Below are 18,504 nucleotides of genomic sequence, written 5' to 3'. Positions count from 1 at the left end.
GTATGTCCAACTTACTATGGTCTTATATACATCGTTGCAAACGTCTTTGAAATATCTATCATTAGATATCCATATTGTCTATATTAATGACTTAGTAATCCAGATATAGGTCAAAAATCGAGGTTGTCCTAGTTTTTTCCTTATATCTCAGCCATTTGTGGACCGATTTTCTCGATTTTAAATAGCGACCGAGTCGGAAGAATTTCGGAGATATTGATGTATGAATCGAGTATGTAAGTTATTTGGGGGCTTCGGAAAGTTGATTTCAACACACAGACGGACATGGCTATATCGATTCCGCTATCTATAACGATCCAGAATATATATACTTTATGGGGTCGCAAATGAAAAATGTGGAAATTACAAACGGAATGACAAACTTATATACCCTTGCCACTCATAGTGAAGGGTATAAAAACTTCATCTTCAAGATCAAAACTTTAAAAAATTCGAAATAAATTTTTTTTAAAGCTGCCTAAAAGTATGCTTTTGTTTATAATAATTTAATAGTTTATGGATAGAGTATTCAAAACCGAAACCGGTCATCCTATTTTTTCATCTTTGTAAACTCAACCTTTTTCGGTGTTCTTTAAATTTTCGGTTTTTTGAAAAACGGGTTTTTTAAGTTGGAAAACCGGTTTTAATGAAATATATTTTCTAAAGCTCATTTAAACATATTTTTCCCAAAAAATTTTTTTCGGTAAACCGGTTTTTTTAATTTGCCGGTTTTTTTGACACTCTATTTATGGCCCAAACCACTTAATTCCTTTAGTTTTTTAAACTAACTTGTATTGACCTACCTAAACAGTGTTAAGAATCATTCCTAGGAAGTTCATATGTTCTAGAAAGTTGTTTATTGAGATCTTAGGTAAATTTTCCTAGAATTTTAAACGGTTTGCTACCTATGGGCAAAACATTCCAACCAGTTCATTCTAAATAGTTTTAAACAGGTATAGTAACATGTGGCCGTACTATGGTTTCATGAGTGACCGCATATTCTGGTCGTTTTTCGGCTAATGCTCGCTTCAAATGGATCAGTTGCGTTCGGTACAGGTTCCCTGTTCCTGTTCCTGTGATGGTTTGGTCCGATTTCAGCAGCTCATAATAGATAGGACCCTTTTGCTCCAAACAAATACAAATAATTTCCTTAGATTCATGGATATTTGGCTTTGGTGTCGATTTTTAATAAGAGTTGAGACAGTGAGTGTAATTTTATTTCACTCACGATCATGAGATACATATTATAAAATTAGCTGGTGATCGCCCGTAATTTAAACAATTTAACTTTATAACGTACATTTATTCATAAAATTTGGAATTCCTTTTTAGTAGAGACCGATCGAAACCGTTTTTAGGTCAGGTCGACAAGAAATGATCCTATTGAACTTATTGTTCGTCCTAGCGCCCTGGATATTTGTTTTTGGTGTCGATTCGGCTGGTTGTCCGGGCTTCACATACGATCTCTTATGCTTCGGGTTATCGTAATGAATCCATTTTTTATCGCAAGTAATGATTCGGTGCAAAACTGAATTTCTTTTAGAGCGTTCAAGCAACATTTCGTATGTGCAAAATAGTCTTTCAAAGTCTCTCTGGACCATATATGGTCCCCAATTTCATTGCTTTTAAATAAATGCTGCTGCTAGCAAATGTTTGGAAATTACTGATTGTGTAGCTCCCAATTAATCTTATATAACTTTCACCCAATTGTACTTTAAAATATTTGTAGGTAAAAAATTAAATTTTTTTTGTCAAAATTTCAAATTGTTTTTTTAAATTTCATTTTTTTTTTTTAATTTTTACTGAAAAAATTTTGTTTGGTGAAAAGAAAACCCGTTGCAAAGGTCTTTATCATTAGATATCCATATTGACTATATTAATGACTTAGTAATCCAGATATAGGTCAAAAATCGAGGTTGTCCTGGTTTTTTCCTTATATCTCAGCCATTTGTGGACCGATTTTATCGATTTTAAATAGCAACCGAACCGGGGGCTACGGAAAGTTGATTTTAACAGACAGACATGGCTATATCGACTCCGTTATCTATAACGATCCAGAATATATATACATTGTGGAGAATGTATAAATTACAAACGTCATGACAAACTTTTTTTGTATACCCTTACCACTTATGGTGAAGGGTATAAAAATTGATTTTGAATAAGGGGTTTAGTATGTATTATTTTCAACTTTTTATATTCATAGATTGAAATTCTTTTTGATGTTTATATTCACTGTATGTAAGCATGAGGATTTCTTTCCATACTTACTTTTTTTAGTCGATGTCAAAACTGATAGGCAGCACATAAAGGCCGATTTTATCTGTAAAGAAAAAATAAACATAAAATTTACGTTAAATTTGTTTGAAAGAGAAATAAACAAGCAAAGTTATGAAATGTTTTGTCATTTTTTTTTTGGGTTAATGAACTCCCACAAAAATTAATGGAAGAAATACAAATATTCATTTCAAATTTATGATTCACTTTTTCAAATGTAACCGAAATGGTTTGCTCTCATTTATGGGTATTTTCCTGTTAAACAAAATATCTTGATTATACTTATTATTGATAAGATTAAATTCGCGAATTTAACATGCAATGAAATGATTTCGTTTTGATGACCCATAATAAAAATATATTTTTTAAATATATCCTGTTCTATTAGCAGAAATTGATACTAAAATATTTGCTTATTTAAACATACAGCTGAGGTCAAAATAATAGTAATATGACATTCATATTGTTTTAAAGGAGTATTATGCAAAAAACTGATAAATTTATTTTGGTTGTCTTTTTTTCTTAAATAAATGTCAAGTGAATGAACTTTTGAAATCGATATCTTCCGATCGGGATGAAATTTGCACCAAGGTTAGTTCTATTGGCTAGTAACACAATTTTTCAACAAGATCGGTGGAGAACTCTTTGAGTTAGAGGGGGTAAAAATTGACATTTTGGCCAAGCAGGTGTTTTTGCTCATCTATGTAACTTATTACCTATTATTCTTAGCAAAATGTGTCCCAAATAGTTTAGACAGCTATTTCTTCAATATTTCGAGAAAAAAAATAAAAAAAATTCTACATTTTTTTCCGAAATCATAAACTTTTTTGATTTTTTTTTCAAAATGGGCCCTTTTTCAAAAGAAAGGGCCCATAACATACAAATTTTTACTTTTTTGTGCAAAATTAAAAACTTTGTTGACTTTTTTTTCCAAATTTAATTTTTTTTTGCTCAAATTTTCCTTGAAGACCCTTTTGGTCGGATATCTATAAAAATAAATATTTTGTAACTCAAGACAGAATTTTTTATTTTTTTTTTGCAAAATCTAACTTTTTTTAAAACATTTTTTAAATAAATTTAATCAAAGTATTGGAAATTGTTATCTATGACCTTTTCCCATCTTTCTGGCAATATATTGATTCCGATCTGCTCATCTTTTGAGGCCAATAACGAATCAAGCTAAAATCGGAAACTCTGTTCCAAAGTGAAGCGTATTCCAGAGAGCGATCTGTATCGATCGAAATAAATAGTTGTCGGACGGAGCAAGGTCTGACTATAAGGTGGTGAGGCAAAACTTCCCAAACACTTCATTCTAAATAGTTTTTAACACATTGACTGCCAAGGCACGTTCAGCTAATAATATGCTGGGGGCCACAGCATTTTCTTTGCGTAATCTCTTCGAAAACTTCAATATTGGAATTTAGGCTACTGTGAGAAATATTTACTGCTTAGACACAGATTTTTTTTTTATAAATAAGAGGGTCTTACGAAATGGCGAAAAGGATTTTTTTATGGGATACTGGTTAGAAAAAATACTCAGTACAAGTTCAGAAAGTGATGAAGAATGTGAAGATTACAGTTTTGATGAGGAACTTCCAGACAACATCGAAAAAATGGTTAAAATCCAGAACTATTTTCATACATGGCTATAGAGAACAAAAGTCATGTCGGACATATGTGTCCGACGTGGCGTAAACCGCATAGTGCAGTGTCATACATATGTGTCCGACGTGGCAGTCAATGTGTTAAAAGGTATTGTGACCGAGTGTTGTCATTTTGGAATATTACGGTTTCATGTCTGGCCGGATATTCTGGTAATTTTTCGGCCAATGCTCGCTTCAAACGAATGAGTTGCGTTCAGAACAGTTTCCCTGTGATGGTCTGGCTAGATTTCAGCAGCTCATAATAGATAGCACCCTTTTGCTCCCACCAAATACAGACCTTATCGCCATGGATATTTGGCTTTGGTGCCGATTCGGCTGATTGTCCAAAGTAATGAGTCAAAATCAAAATCTCTCGGCTTCAATTCGTTTGGTACAAAATTTCTCTGCTTTTGGAAGCTCTTGTTGAGTTTTACAACAAATATCATGGAGTAATGTCTCCAATTCTAGGTTCCAGGCTGGCCTGGACAAAGAACAAAGAATCTCTCGCAACCGATAGAACACATTCACCATAAGCTTTGGTGAACAATCGGTGGGCTTCAGCGGTACTTTTTTTCAAATTAAAGAAGTAAAGCAAAACTTCCCGCATATGAACCTTTGTTGGTACAGTAGTTTTGACTTACCTGCCTTTAACTTAAAAGCATTTTGCATATAAGTGCACAAAACTTGTGTTTTGTATATTTATTTACCAAACTCCATATAAATTCGTTAATTTAAGTGCATTGTTCATACCTGCACATTTAAGATAAGTGCATAATACTTTTGGAAGCTATAACTGGTTTTCATGAAAAAAATTTAATTTAGCTGCCTAATACAAAATTAAATCAAAACAAATAAGAAAAATACAATTTTGAATGAAAAAATATGTTGTAAACTTCTTAATAATTTTAAAAGTAGCTAAAATATCAATTTGACGTTATTTTTAGACGGAAAAATCACAAAGCTTCATGTAAATTATTTGCCGTTAGCTGCTTTTTTGGGCAGTAAACTGTAAATGCACTTACCAGCATCAATGAGCAGGTAAGTGCATTGAGGTTAACTGCATTTTTAACTTACCTGCACAAAATATCGTGCAAAGTTGATAGTGCAGGTAAGTCAAAATTACTGTATCAAATTCGACATTTTTGAAGCAAAAAAAACTTTGTTGTTTCCACTACAATGTTCAATAACTACATAAGTAACAATAAATGACACATTCTCTATTATAAATCCCGCGTTTTTAAGTCATAAACCCAATAATAAATATCTGTGATTTGGTGCTTTTATTTTGACTGCCACTGCACTATTTAAAAATTTCGCCATCAAATATTCGTAATCCACTTTGCTTCGTTTTGCACGTGCATGGCTAAAACGTGCAAATAATTTCATTTATTTTTTCATTAGTTACTTGTTCTTACAATGCCTAATTTCCTTTAAGACTTTCTTTTTACAGAGGCCTTGTGGCAAATACAAAAGTTGAAAGGACTTAAGCAGGAAAACAAACCTCTACTGGCGTTCAATGAATGAATGAGTGAATAAGTACAATATATAAGCAGTGGTAAGTGGTAAGTATATAACAATTATGGGTATAATAATCTTTATATAAAGGTAGGTCAATAAAACACAGGAAAACAGCTAACTGTAAATTGAGTCAAGAAAGAGACGCAGAAAAAGAAATTGAAAAACCAAAAAATAAGTATTTTCTTTAAATCGAATAAACCTAAAAAATGTGCATAAAGTATAAAGTCACAACAAAACCAGAGAGAGAAATAATAAAAAAAAAAACAGAAAAACAAATTAAATAACTGGCGGCGCACAACGAAACCAACCTATCATCATCGTCGTCATCATCATTACCACCTGAGGGGGCAAACATAACAAAAACAACAAATTATAAACAACAGTAAACCACCACATTGCAGCAGTTAGAAGTTGCAGCAAGGCAACAAAGTACAATCAAGCACGCTACGTCAGTCAAGCAGACGAAGAGAAAGAGAAAACAAAACAGACATTAAAAAACCAAAAGCATACTACAGTGAAATACATATAAAATGAATTCAGGTTGACATTTGCAAAGAAACTATTTACACGATTTTATAACTATTTTGAACTAAAAACTTTTAATTGGTAGTCTTTACCGCCCGACTAGACTAGCAATAAATATGTTGGCAATAAAGCAATAATGTTATTACTTAACATAAGAAAAGCAATAAGCAACAACAACAATGGAACAATATTGCTTATTGCTTTACTTATGTTAAGGCTATGAAAAGTTATTTATGTTAACACACAATTTAAAATTCGAAAATTTCTGCAAACACTTTTCTTTTAATGTTTTTATGGCGCGTCATTTTGTTTTCTTTTCTTTGAAATATCAAACACAAATTGACACCAAATTTGACATTTTATGTTCGCCATAAATGTCGATGAAAAACTGTTGACAATTATTGCCATGTACAAAAAAGATGCGTCTTCACTGGAGATAACACAATTTTGACATATGCTGCAATATATGTTATAGAATTTATTGCCAGTCTAGACCATGAGTTAAGCGAAATTAACGCTTCTATAGCCTTGATGACGATAATGCTTAGCGGCGGTTCCACTGTGTTAGGTGGCAATTATTTGGTTACTGGCATTTTGTTTTGCATGTTTTTACAAAGAAAAAAAATCACAGGTTTTTTCTTCATTATTTTTTTCAATTTAATATCACGCTGCAACTGCGGTAATTGTTTGTTGTAAATATGTATGTTCATCAGACATGGAAAATGCAACACTATACATTAATAATTTTTTCCAAAATTCAAAAAAACTTGAAACTTGAGGAATTAATAATGAAAATAACTATACAATTATCGATCAGTACTCCGCGATTGTAAGAATCAGGTGGCTGAAAATGTTAATTAAAATAAAATCCTTATTAAAAACGTGACGAAAAAATGTCGAGTGCTAAATCATAATAAAGTTTGTAAAAATTAACCAATACAAATATTTTAACATGAAACTTTCAACAGACATTATTCCATTGAAATTTAAAACAAAACGCTTTAAAAAATTATACTTCGCTTATTTTTAAATTTTTCTACAGACAGTCATCTATCTCATCTAGGGTTGCCAGATTCAGATTTGCAAAAAGCTGGACATTGGGGTCTAAAAAGCTGGACAAATCAAAAAAAACTGGACATTACAAAAATTACTGAGAAAATGTTAATTTTGGTTTTGTGTAATCAAATGTATTACACGGTACTACAGTGAGAAAAAACTTTTTTTGTTAAGAATATCTAAACAAAACAAAATTCATCAACTTTTTTATTTAAAGTGGCTTTTCATTGCTTATTTTGCTATGAAAGCTTATGCAAATTTATAGCAATGTATAAAGAAAATTTAGTTCTTAACAAAACATGGTTTTATTCAACTTTTCATTAATACGTTTTTTAGTAAAATAATTGTAGTTTTTAATTTACAAGTAAATTTTTTCGAACTTTTTCGAACGGTTTTAACAAGTAATGTCTTATTTTTTTCTATATATAATTTTGTTTAAAACATTGTACAAAAAAAAATGGTTTTCATAGAAAATACATTTTATGTATACATTTTATGAAAGCTTAATTCTTTGCCTTTCCATAATTGTTTACAATTTTTCGGTCTAAAAATGTGTGAGTTAGAGGTACTAAAGTACTACGACCTATCGTAAAACAGTTTTTTCAAATTAACAAAAAATGTTTAGGGTGTTTCAAAATCTTTGGGTCTACAACCCACACTTGGTCGCTTTTCAAGTTCTTACAAAAAGTGTTTTTTTAGCAGTGTGTTAATATTTAAAAATTTAGAATCACAATTAAATATTTTCATTTCATTCCTTAAAATTTATTTAACTAAACTTAAATTTGTTCGGTTAAGTCCGTCATATACATATTTATATTATTAAATACTAAAAACACTGCTTTATTTTTATTTCGTTTATTTCGTTTTTGAGCTTCCGCATTTTGGCCAATTTCAAACCTAGAGGTTTGTAAACAATTTTGAAAATTTTTACAAACTTCCTATAAATTTTTCCGTATTAATATTTCAGGTCGAATGACATTCGGATTCTTTCTTTAGTATAAAGATTGTTTAAAATAGAAAAAATCTTTCACAAAAAGCTTTGCTTACTTGTATTGAAAATACGAAACATGCAGCTTTTCTTAAATTCTTGAATTCATTTGTTTCACCTTTGGTAAAAAATAGGACCATATCATTTGACAAATCTCTTGGTATTTATTTATAAACTTCACGAAGGCTGCAGTAATCAATATATGTATTGTTTATTTATTTATTTATTTTATTTATTCGTTTATTTAGTCGTAATGAACTTAATTCTAAGACAAAATTATAGTTAAAGAGCACTAGCTGCTATGGCCATCAGCTCTATATGTATAGTTTATCGTTATCTATTTCTTCAGATATTTGAAGGTTAAATTTAAAAATGCTATTTTTTTAAAAAACGATGTTCTAAATAGCTGACCGCTGTTTTTAAAAAGTCTTCGCAATTTTTTTCAAAATGCTGTTAACTTTGGAGCCAAAAAATTTGTCATTTATTCTACTTTTGAGGCTATTTATAAGTACGGTCATTATATAGAGCAACTCTAAAACTGTACAAGAGTTATTCTCAAAAGCTGTAAATTCCTGCATTATGTTTTGCATAAAATATAAATATGCTTCTGATAATCCATAACTTTTACATTCATCTTCATTGACATCATTATCAGAAATTCCACATGACACGTATTCGCATAAAACTTTTTGGTATTTATTTTTTCCTTTCTTCAAAAAATACATACACTTTTTTGCATAAGTTATTACTGTCTACTACTTAGTAGTACGTAAATTTGAAGTAATAAATAATATAGATATTATTGTCGAAAATTTCAATTTAGCTGGACAAATGTAATTTTAGCTTGAAACTGGACAGGCATCAAAAAAGCTGGACAATCCAGCCAAGTCCAGCCAGGCTGGCAACCCTAATCTCATCCCATGTTTATTGCAAATATATTAGAAGCAATTAATGTAAATAAGAAAACAAAATTAGGATTTCTTTATTTTTTTTCGCGTTAGAATGTCGCGTTCGGTATCTTGGAAATGCTATCAATTTATTTAAAAGCATCATTACCCAGCATAAATTTTGTAAAATTTTAAAAAGCTACTAACTTGAGTGGCTGCCTCCTAACCCCTATTCCATCTACGACCCTTGTTAATTCAAATCAACTCAGAAATATCTCAGCTCTGACTTGACGTTATTTCTTCTTAAATCTCCATTTTCCATCTCTGATTTGCTTGCAAAGTAACTACTGCAGCAGGTTTTTTATTGCACCAAATTTTATTGCTGCAATCTGACTATATTTTTGTTTTATTTTTACACTTATGATGAATTGTTATTTTCAATCCTTTTATTTTACAATACAAAATCAAAAAGAGAAGAAATACTCTTTTGATTTTATTTTTTCCGTTATCAATAACGGAGCTTTTGTAATATTGTTATTGTTGCTATTTTGTAATTCAAAAAAAAGCATAAAATGTTGGCAATAAGAATTTTTACATAAAGTATGGCCTGGCCTGGCCAATAAACTCTGAAATATTACTGGCTTTTGAATAAACACAATTTAATGTAAAGATTTACATTGATTTCTTTGTTTTGTGGTCTTAATACAAAAAATACTACAGGGTGACTCAATTAAAATTTCACTACTTAATTACAATGCAAAGCAGTAGGGAAGCTGTCATTTCTTTTTGCTTTCAGTTAATATGTATACAAAAACTAAACAAAAAATATTAATTTTATGGCATAAATAATTAAAATGTTTAAATTGTATTCATAGAGCCACTTGTCAATGTGACAACGACATGTTGTGTCAGTCAGTGTCAAAATTAAAAGTTACAGCTGTTTTTTATTCAAGTCGCTGATTGGAAAAATAGGTTTAAATTAAATTTAATTTTTTTGATGTTAATAACAAAACAAAATTGTATAAATAGTTTTAAGGAGTTCAAATTCTAACTTTCTACAAGGATTATTAACCCTTAACTGGTATCGTGGGGTCAAAATGGACCCCAGCATTAACAAAAAAAAATCTTAAAAACAAAAGGCTATTATTTATATACAAAATAAACTAACAAACATTTAATTTGTATATAACAAAATGTTGTTTAATTTAAAATATATAAAAATTGACCCATAATCATAGTCAAACACTAAAGTCGATTCTTTTTAAAAACAACTTTAAAATAAAAACCTGCTTTTTATTAATTTGCAACCATAGTCAAAATTAAAGTATGTTTTAAATTGAACCGACTTTAACCGACTATACAACAAAAAACAGACAATTGGCAACGCTGAACAGCTGACATACAAAATTAAAAAAAAAAATCAAAAAAACGTAAACAATAAAAGTAACCGGGACATCTAAAGAAAGAAAGAAAGTTGTTTGTTGTGGATAAATGGAAAAGATAAGATTAATATAATAATTACGATATTTTAGTACTAATTTTATTGATAACTGTCCAATAATTGCAAAATCTCTACCAATATCTTGTAACTTAAACATTTTTTACTTTGTGACGAACTTTTTTACTCGGCGAAGAACAGCTGATGCTGTTGTTAAACGAGTTAAAAACAACTTTAGCTAGTTTTATATTTAGAGTCGACTTCGGCGTCAGAAGTATACTTTAACTTGTCTATGATAGACCTAAAGTCCACTCTTAAGTAAAGTCGAGTTTAATTCTCTTAAAATGTACTTTACTTTTGACTATGATTATGGGCCATTATGTTTAGAACAGTAAATATTTCATTTCTTCAATGGGGTCAATTTGGACCCCGAAACCAATCACGTAACTGGAAAAATCAACACCAGTTAAGGGTTAAGTTAATGAACAAATTATAACAAACTGAAAAATTTTAAAGATTGTATTGACATTATCATAAATTAAAGAATTCAAGTTTGAGTTGAAGTTGAACATCACAATGAAATCAAACTAATTTCGGAGCCAGTGATATTCTCATATTTAGTCATTCACAAGCGAATATTATAGGGTTAATAACATAATTTTTCAGCACACCCCATTTGATAATAGAAAACTACAGCGATTAAAAAATATCGAATCATGTTTGTTTTTTTTTTACAAGTGTCAGTCAGTCCCCTGTCTGACACACGGTTGTTTTCGTTTTTTTCTCACATTTTAAGGAGACAAATCATAAAAGACAAGTGCACATGCTGGAAACTAGTTTAGAGTCAAATTGCATTGAACTGAACTAAACTGGCTGGTTGGCTGGCGGTGGCATTAGAAAGGTTGCTGTGCATTGCTTTGAATTTGGTTGGATGGATGAGTTGCTTGTTATTCGTAGATTCGATATTTTATCGCTGCTGATATCTACGCTCAAAAGGTACTTAGTGTCGGATAAAATAAGAGTCGTTGTTGGCTGTTTGTTGCATTTCAAATTAAATTAAATATGAACAAAAAAAACAAAACTGAAACAAAAAAAACTGTGTTTAACGCTTTCACTGTCAGTGGAAACCAGACAAAATTGCTTTAACATAAAAACGATTTAATTTTTTTTTGCCATTTTCAAACCTCCTTTAGGTTTTGAGACATTTTTCCATAGAGACAAATTGAAATTTATGTTAGAAAATTGTGACATTTTGTTTAATGATACTTTTTTATCTTATAATATTAACGAGTTTTCTTAATATAATTTGCAACTTTCTTTGAATATATAGAGCTTGTTTTTCTGAGGACAGGAAACTAAATTTCCCACAAAGTCCTATATAAAATTTAAATGGTTTAAAAGTACTAAAAGTAGAAATCACTCTTCCAATCTTTGAGGATCGGGCCAAAATTAACCATACCTCCTCTATAAACACCCCGTTGCGAATGTTTTTTTTTGCAAATATTTACTACATTTAATAAATTATTACTACCATAAGTTTCACTTCTTCAACTTTTATGCCAAGATTTATTCAAACTAATTTAACCATGCTTTTATTATTCAATTGATTGATCAAGTTAATATAATATTATGAACAATTTAATCTAATAGTAAGGTCACTAATATATTAATGTACTTGTATCGTACGAGTTTGTACTCAATATTCATACAATTTCTGCAGTCATTCATTATAAAATTCTAATACAAAACAGTGGAAGTAACTTAATTATGTGGGCTGAGACTTGATACACGTTTGTCATGAGACATGTCTAAATCTATAATTATGACTAAATGAAAGATAGAAAAAAATAAAAAAATACATGCACAAATGAAATTAAAGGGTAGATAGTGAATGAATCGAAACATCAGCAGTAGGGTGGCACATTAATATTCAAATTTGAAATATATTTATTATTGAATATTCATTTTTTTTTTCAAAATTTTTACTATTTTTTAAATTTCAAATTATTTTTGTTTAATTTATTAGTGAAAAAAATTAATGAGAAAAATGGTTTTTGTTACAAAAAAAACTCCGTTCAAACAAGTAAGAGAGCTATATTCGGCAAATTATACTTTAAAATAATTTTTTTTAAATATTTCTAGGTAAACAAAGTTTTAATTTTTTTTTTAAAAAGTTTTTTTAAATTTTTTGCAAATTATTTTTTTTAAATTTTTTCCAATTTTTTTTTTTTGAAAAATAATTTATGGCAAAAAATTTTTTTTGATAAAAAAAAATTCGGGTTAAAACATATCTTTCCCGATATGCTTATATATGTACATCGTTGCAATGGACTTTGAAATATCTATCATTAGATATCCATATTATCTATATTAATGACTTAGTAATCCAGATATAGGTAAAAAAGATGTCAAAAATCGATGTTGTTCCGGGTTTTTTCCTTATATCTCAGCCATTTGTGGGCCGATTTTGTCGGTTTTAAATAACAACCGAACAGGAAATGGGTTGATTTCGACATACAGACGGACATGGCTATTGCTCATTGCTCACCAAAGCTTATGGCGAATGTGTGTCATCGGTTTCAACGTGTGAGTTTTTTACACGGAATACAAAGATCAACCAGGCCAGCCAAAAAAGTTTGAAGGCCAAGAATTGGAGGGGCATTACTCCATGAAGATTGTTGTTAAACACAACAAGAAACCGAGAGACCTTGAAACATGATTTTGCATGTCCGAAATAATGCTTGAACGCTATAAAAGATAATCATGTTTGCACCCAATCATTACTTGCAATGAAAAATGGATCCATTATGATAACCCGAAGCGTAAGAGATCGTATGTGAAGCAAGGCCAACCAGCCGAATCGACACCAAAGCCAAATATCCATGAAGCTAAGGTAATTATCTGTATTTGGTGGAAGCAAATAGGGTCCTATGTATTATGAGCTGCTGATATCTGACCAGACCATCACAGGTAACCTGTACCGAACGCAACTGATTCGTTTGAAGCTTGAATTGCCCGACAATGCCCGGACCAATGTTGTAATACCTGTTAAAATTATTTAGTTTCGATTCACCCGCCTTAAAGTCCAGACCGTGCCCCGTCCGACTAATATTTGTTTCGATCATTGCAGAACGCTCTCTCTTCATTTTGGAACAGAGTATCCGATATTGGCTTGATTCGTACTTGGTCTCAAAATATGAACAGTTCTTTTGGCTTAGAATACATATAATGCCAGAAAGATGAGAAGAGGTCACAGCTAACAATAGCCAATACTTTGAATATATTTATATTGTACAAATGTTTCAAAATAAAAGTTAAATAAAACAATATATATGGTTTTATTATATAAGAAAAATCTGTCACGTACGGTATGTCACGTACGATATTATATTTATTATAAAATTATCCAAAGATTGTTTTTATTTAAATGTGACGGATTGTAAAGGAAAAATATTTCGTTTAGTGTAAGAAATTAAAAGAAAACACAACGCCTCTCATGATTCGAATATTTTCGCATATTTCTACATGTACCTCAAAATGAGTTCCGTTTTATGTCACGTACGATATACCCTTATTTCGCTCAATATTTTGGACAACAATATTTCGAAAGAACTTTTTATTATTTTAAAATATAGTACCCCCTGAATGGAGCACAAAGACCAAATTATTTTTCAGATACTCTTATTTTTGCAAAATCTATTCCACTCTATAGGCGTACAAATGTCACGTACGATGATATGGAATTTCCCATAGGGCTGTTAACCATTTATTGGACATTTTCTGAAAATATTATAAGAATATGACAACCGTGTATACGTAGCTTTAGATGTTGAGAATGAATGGCTGATATGTTTTAATTCGGAATTAAGATCTTAGTGAATTAAACTCAAATTTAATTAATTAATTCGAAGCTGTGATTACATACTATTTGTTAGGAGTATCTCGCTTTTATATTTTATAGAAAAGTTGCAGAAATGTAAGAATAAATTGGCTGCATCCTAATGCACTCACAAATTTTGCACACAGCTTGCTGAAATTAAAATTCATTCATTTAAATATGCATGTGTGTACGCGTACCTACTATTGGTAGGTTGGTTTGTGCTCGTATTTTTATTTCTTCAAATTGACATTTTAATAAGTAGTATTGTGGTTTTTAATTAAATTACTTTTATGTTTTTTTTTTTTCTTTTTAGTTTTTTGTTTCATTTTCAATTCAATTGTTTATTTAAGACAAACTAATTGCAAAGCAATGCTGCTGTTGTTAATGATGATGATGATGATGCCTTTTATGGCATCATGTGAATTTCAACAAAAAAAAATAAAAAATAAATGGAAAAAAAACACACAAAAACCTCATGTAAGGTCAATAGCAATGAAATGAATAAATACGAGCAATAGCAATACTAATGCATTAATATTATTACTGTATAACAAAAATCTCAATCTCAAAAAACTAATAAATTCAAGTTTATATGTAACTTTATAGGAAACGTGTAATAGATACAAACAAAATATATACTACATTTATATTTATAGTTTTGGCCGAAAATAAAAACAAAAACAAAAGCAACAAAAGTAAAAAAAAACTAATTTGTACTACATACTAAATAAAATAATAAGCGCGCTAAAAAAATATGTATAAAAATGCAAAGTGTATGTGCAAATATCAAATGTGTAAATTAAGAAATGCAAATAGAAAGAGAGAATTGGAAAAAATCAAAACATAACAAAACAAAGAGCGAGAGGCAAAATATGATCTTTAAATGAGTTTGTTAAACTTTTATTATGTGTCAAAGTGTGTGTGGATGTGTGTAATTTTTTAGATTGGTTACGGTTTGTTTTTGTTGTTGCTTGCATGCAAAATAGTTTATACAAAGAGGGCAGACTGAAAATTAATTTAAAAATTTATTTGTTTAAAATATTTCTCTAAAATTTAGAGTCTATATATTAAATGATATGTACTTTTCGCTGGAGTATTATTTTTCAAGTTAAGGACAGACAAAAAACTTTTTTTCTTTTGCTATTTTTATACCTTCGTGAAAAGGGTATAAATAAGTTTGTCATTCCGTTTGTAATTTCTACATTTTTCATTTCCGACCCTATAAAATATATATATTCTGGATCCTTATAGATAACGGAGTCGATTAAGCCATGTCCGTCTGTCTGTCCGTCTGTCTGTTGAAATCAATTTTCTGAAGACCCCAGATATCTTCGGGATCCAAATCTCCAATAATTCTGTCAGACATGCTTTCGAGAAGTTTGCTATTTAAAATCGAGAAAATCGGTCCAGAAATGCCTGAGATATAAGGAAAAAACCAGGACAACCTCGATTTTGGACCTATTTTTACCTATATCTGGATTACTAAGTCATTAATATAGACAATATGGATATCTAATGATAGATATTTCAAAAAACTTTGCAACAACCTACATAAGACCATAGTACGTTGGACATAAGTATAACGGGTCAAAATCGGAAAAAAAATTTTAACTCGAATTTTTTTCACCAAAAGTTTTTTTTTCGCTAAATATTAAAAAAAAAATCGAAAAAAAAAAAAAAAAAAATTTTAAATTTAAAAAAAATCGAAAATTTTTTTTTTTTCAAAAATTGGAAAAAAAATAATAAATTTTATTTACCTAAAAATATTTAAAATTTTTATTATGAAGTATAATTTGGTGAAGGCCTCTCTTACTTGTTTTTGTTTTTTTTTTTTGCATAATTTGCCATTTTTAGGTATTGGGTGTATGACTTAAAAATGCGGGATTTACAATAGATGGGGTATCTTTTTAAAGCGGTTTGGTTTTTAATAACTTATGTATATGTCATTTTGAAGGCTACATATCTGTCATTTATTCTCACTTAGTTATTGAACATTATAGTGTAAACAACAAAGTTTTTTGCGTTTTGCTGAAAATGTCGAATTTTGTACCAACAAAGCGTCATATGCAAGAAGTTTTACTTTAAAAAAGTGCCGCTGAAGCACGCTATTTGCTCCCCAAAGTTTATGGTGAACCTGTTCCATTGGTTTCAACGTGCGAGAGATGGTTTGTGCTGTTCAGAAGTGGTGATTTGACGAAAATCGCCCAGGCCAGCCAAAAAGGTTTGAAGACCAAGAATTGCAGGCATTACTCCATGAAGATTGTTGACAAACTCAACAAGATGCTTCCAAACTCAACGGGAGCTACTCAAGCAACAGCTGCGAGCAGCAAGATTCATCTAAAAGAGGGGAAATTGGTTACCATACGTATTGAAGCCGAGAGGCATTGAAAGACGATTTTGCATGTCTGAACGCTATAAAAGAACAAATATTTTTGTACCGAATCATTACTTGCGATGATAAATGGATACATTACGATAACCCGAAGCGTAAGATATCGTACGTATAGTTCAGCCAACCAGCCGAATCGACACCAAAGCCAAATATCCATGGTGGGAGCAACCATCTCATTCGTTTGAAGCGAGCATTTTCCGAGAAAACGGCCAGAATATGTGGCCAGGCATGAAATCGTAATATTCTATCATGACAACACTCGACCACATGTTGCAATACCTGTTAAAACGTATTTACAATGAAGTGGCTGTGAAGTTTTGATGCGCTTTATAGTCCAGACTTTACCCCGTCCCACTAATATTTGTTTCAATGGATGCAGAATGCTCTCTGGGAAATATTGTAATTAGTTCATTTAGTATAAACAATAGGTTTCCTAATTTCCCGGACTTTTTTCTTTCCCGGAAGGAAATTAAAAAATGGTTTCATTCCCGGGAGTTCCCGGCAATTTTTTAATACTAAATTAAACCAAAAACCAGACAATTTTTTCGAATAAATTGACTTATAATTGTACCACGGTTTTAAAAGAAGTAAAAAAATAACTATATTTGGTTGTACAATGTTGGTCCAGCCTTTATAAGAGTTTCTAATTTAATAGTGGTATTTTATCGGTATTATCACAGTCGTAGTTTTAAGAATTTCGACTATGTTAAATCTATAAAATATGCGTAGAGATATTTTTCATATCTGATTGTAGAAAAACAAATTTGAATATTCATTGAATATTCCTAAAAATTGTAATGTTAGACATCTTAATAATTCCTTTAACAGCATAAACTTTAAATTAGATTCATTCTTAATAACCAAATTTTTCTGCTGTGGCTTGAGTTGAGTGAAAAAAATTCGGCTATTTCAACTGTAATACTTCTTTGCCAACTGACTATCTGTTGCTAGAACCGACAAATCTATGGATATAATAGAATGATTCAATTAGCAACAAATTTGGCCATCGAAACGAATCTGAAAATTGTAACTTTTAGAAGAAAACTTATGAAGAAATTCCCGAAAATTACCGACAAACATTTCCCGAAAATTAACAAATAAATATTCCCGGGAATTCCCGGGAAATTTTTCCCGCGTAGGAACCCTAATAAACAATTGAATCACTCAATAGAACTAGTTCGTTCATGAATAACCCAAGACTACTTATGTTAATAATTCGACTGGGTACTACCGGAAAAGCAGCAAGAGGCGAGGAGTACAAGAATCTACCTCAAAAATCTTCTTAGATTGAGCTCGTATTTCATTTAGATATTATCAAATATGTAGTATAATTTATTATACCCTTCAGCATCGTGAGAAGGGTATATATAAGTTTGTCATTCCGTTTGTAATTTCTACATTTTTCATTTCCGACCCTATAAAGTATATATATTCTGGATCCTTATAGATAGCAGAGTCGATTAAGCCATGTCCGTCTGTCTGTCTGTCTGTCTGTCCGTCTGTCTGTTGAAATCAGTTTTCTGAAGACCCCAGATATCTTCAGGATCCAAATCTTCAATAGTTCTGTCAGACATGCTTTCGAGAATTTTGCTATTTAAAATCAGCAAAATCGGTCCACAAATGGCTGAGATATGAGGAAAAAACCAAGACAACCTCGATTTTTGACCTATTTTTTTACCTATATCTGGATTACTAAGACATTAATATAGACAATATGGATATCTAATGATAGATATTTCAAAGACATTTGCAACGACGTATATAAGACCATATTAAGTTGGACCTACAATGGGTCAAAATCGGGAAAAAAATTTTGAACCCGAATTTTTTTTAAAAAAATTGAAAAAACCAAAAAAAATTTTAAAATTTAAAAAAAAAAAATTTTAAAATTTAAAAAAAAAAA

General features: G+C 30.4%; 1 protein-coding gene across 2 annotated transcripts in view; it reads right to left on the bottom strand.

The window, feature by feature from the left end:
• The window catches only part of Mical (Molecule interacting with CasL), a 102,469-nt gene that overhangs the window by 52,464 nt on the left and 31,501 nt on the right, over window positions 1-18,504 (bottom strand). The window contains exons 1-2 of one of the 2 annotated variants that reach the window (XM_065498062.1): window positions 10,543-10,553; window positions 2,269-2,322 (exon numbers count right to left, since the gene is read on the bottom strand). The gene's annotated coding sequence lies outside the window, so the exon portion shown is untranslated. Of the gene's footprint in view, window positions 1-2,268; window positions 2,323-10,542; window positions 10,554-18,504 lie in introns of those variants that run through there. The other variant, XM_065498061.1, reaches the window with a different exon arrangement.

This window comes from Calliphora vicina, chromosome 1 (assembly GCF_958450345.1).
Source record: "Calliphora vicina chromosome 1, idCalVici1.1, whole genome shotgun sequence".
Taxonomy (NCBI): Eukaryota; Metazoa; Arthropoda; class Insecta; order Diptera; family Calliphoridae; genus Calliphora; species Calliphora vicina.
The sequence above is the reverse complement of the archived record's forward strand: the minus strand, read 5'-3'. Positions and strand labels throughout refer to the sequence as shown.